Source organism: Dendropsophus ebraccatus, chromosome 8, assembly GCF_027789765.1.
Source record: "Dendropsophus ebraccatus isolate aDenEbr1 chromosome 8, aDenEbr1.pat, whole genome shotgun sequence".
NCBI classification, from domain to species: domain Eukaryota; kingdom Metazoa; phylum Chordata; class Amphibia; order Anura; family Hylidae; genus Dendropsophus; species Dendropsophus ebraccatus.
This window is the reverse complement of record NC_091461.1, coordinates 29,592,652-29,595,347: the sequence shown is the minus strand read 5'-3', so window position 1 is coordinate 29,595,347 and position 2,696 is coordinate 29,592,652.

Below are 2,696 nucleotides of genomic sequence, written 5' to 3'. Positions count from 1 at the left end.
TGGGAATGTGTGTGTGAGAGTGGATGTATGCATGTATGTGTGAGAGTGAGTGAGTGAGTGTTTGTGTGTGTATCCCTCCCAGTACTTGCTGGCAGTTGTAGTGTTGTCACAGGTTAGCTGTCAGCCTGTGACAACACTACAACTCCCAGCATGTACTGACAGCTAGCCTGTGACAACACTACAACTCCCAGCATGTACTGACAGCTAGCCTGTGACAACACTACAACTCCCAGCATGTACTGACTCCCAGGATCCCGGTGCATGCTGGGATTTGTAGTGTTGCCACAGGTTTGTAGTGTTGCCACAGGTTGCCAGTACATGCTGGGAGTTGTAGTGATGTCATAGGCTGTCAGTGCATGCAAGGAGTTGTAGTGTTGTCACAGGTTAGCTGTCAGCCTGTGACAACACTGCAACTCCCTGCATGTACTGACAACACTCATCCATACCGGTACTACTACACCCCTTATCTATACCTGAACTACTACACCCCTTATCTATACCTGAACTACTACACCCCTTATCCACTCTACCTCCACTACTACACCCCTTATCTATACCTGAACTACTACACCCCTTATCCACTCTACCTCCACTACTACACCCCTTATCTATACCTGAACTACTAGACCCCTTATCTGTACCTGAACTACTACACCCCTTATCTGTACCTGAACTACTACACCCCTTATCCACTATACCTCCACTACTACACCTCTCATCTATACCTGTACTACTACACCCCTTATCCACAATACCTCCACTACTACACCTTTCATCTATACCTGTACTACTACACCCCTTATCCACAATACCTCCACTACTACACCTCTCATCTATACCTGTACTACTACACCCCTTATCCACAATACCTCCACTACTAAACCCTACCTAAATGGAGGCACAAAGAAGATCTCCTATACTGTATGGGGGCACATATTTGGCAAACCAATTTATATGGGGTGCGTTGAGGGCTTGTCTACTACATGGGGGCACAGGGGGAGCACTGGCACAGTGGGAAGCAATACAGTTGCTGTCTCAAACCTTCCCCGCTGCTGTGTGATCCCGTGTCTTGCTAAAAAAACATTTTTATCCCAGGGAGGTAGGTCTGTGACGATGTCTGTGCACGCCCTGCTCTCTGGCCACTGCTGTATCTTCAAGCTGCCACGTCCTCCAGAATAAGTGACAGCTGGAGGAGTGGAGACGACCTGAAGATGCAGCAGCCATAGAGCAGGGCGTGCACAGACATTGTCACAGACCCACCTCCCTGACACTCTCAACCTGTGATAAAAATGTTTTTTAGCAAGGCACCGGATCCCACTGCAGTGGTGAAGGCATGTACAGTATGTGTTGCAGTAAAATGATAGAATCAGTCGTTTGTTTTTCAACATGCTTGAAAGACAAACGACGCAACGATCAGCCGACATGAACGATGTCGGCTGATCGTTGCCTACTATTCCTCAGGACGATTATCAGCCGAATATGGCCCGACAATCGTTCCTTGGAATAGGGCCTATAGGGAAACTGACCGCCGATTCTGATAACGCTGGGTTCGGGGGGGGGGGGGGGGGCGCAATTTGCCTTCTCTGCCTAGGGCACCAAAACTCCTTGTCCCGGGCCTGCTCCTCCGGGACATTGTTCCGGAGGAGCGATCCACACGTCTATGCCGGCCGGATGTCAGCTCCAAAATGGCGCTGATCCCAGCTCGGCACTCGGATGCTTTCGGCTGCAGCAGCCGAAAGCATCCGAGCGCCGATCTCGTTGATCTTTGCTGTATAACTATACAGCAAAGATCTCAATGAGAGATCAGAGTGTATATACTAGAAGTCCCCCAGGGGGGCTTCTAGTATATGTGTAAAAAAAAAAAAGTGTTGTTATTAGTAAAAAGCCCCCTCCCCTAATAAAAGTCGCGGGAGGCCGGAGTGTTCGGAGTTGTTGTGAATATATATCAGCCTGTGAGCATTGTGCTGCGATATACCCCGAAATAAATGGCAACAAAATGGAATTTTCGTGAGTATGTGTCTTTCTCTCAATAGAGCGACATGATCAAGAAAGAAATCTCTACAAAAGGAGGTAATATCGCATAGATAATATAGCCAGTGATTTTGCCACATGTTTTTCTATATGATGGATTACTGAGTATACGGATCCATGGAGTCCGGAGTGTGTGGACTTGGAGTTTTTTTCTCTTTATAAGTGCGGTGTTGGTTGCTTTTTGAAACTGAGTGTGTTTTAAGCCCTATGAGGTACACAGGGAGCTGCTGTCAGTATATACAGTGAGTACACTTACTAATACTGTTCACTGACCTGTTTTACTATACAGTGGCCAACCCCTTTAAATATGTTAAAGGACTAAATAAGGTTCAAGAAGGAAGAAACTGAACATAAAAACAAGGGAACACAATCTGAGGTCAGTTGGGGGAAAGATCAGAAGCAACATGAGATAATATTACTTTACTGAAAGAGTAGTAGATGCTTGGAATAAACTTCCAGCAGATGTGGTTGGTAAATCTACAATAAGTGAATGCAAACCTGCCTGGGATATACATACATCTATCCTAAGATAATAAGAAAGGAAATAATATAATGTTTGTATTTGTCAGGTTTGGGAGGGACTGTGATGGCCACGGTGGTAACTTAGGCTCCTGTACTCCTCAGGTTTGTAATAGACAATATAATAAGCAATAAGCAATACAGCA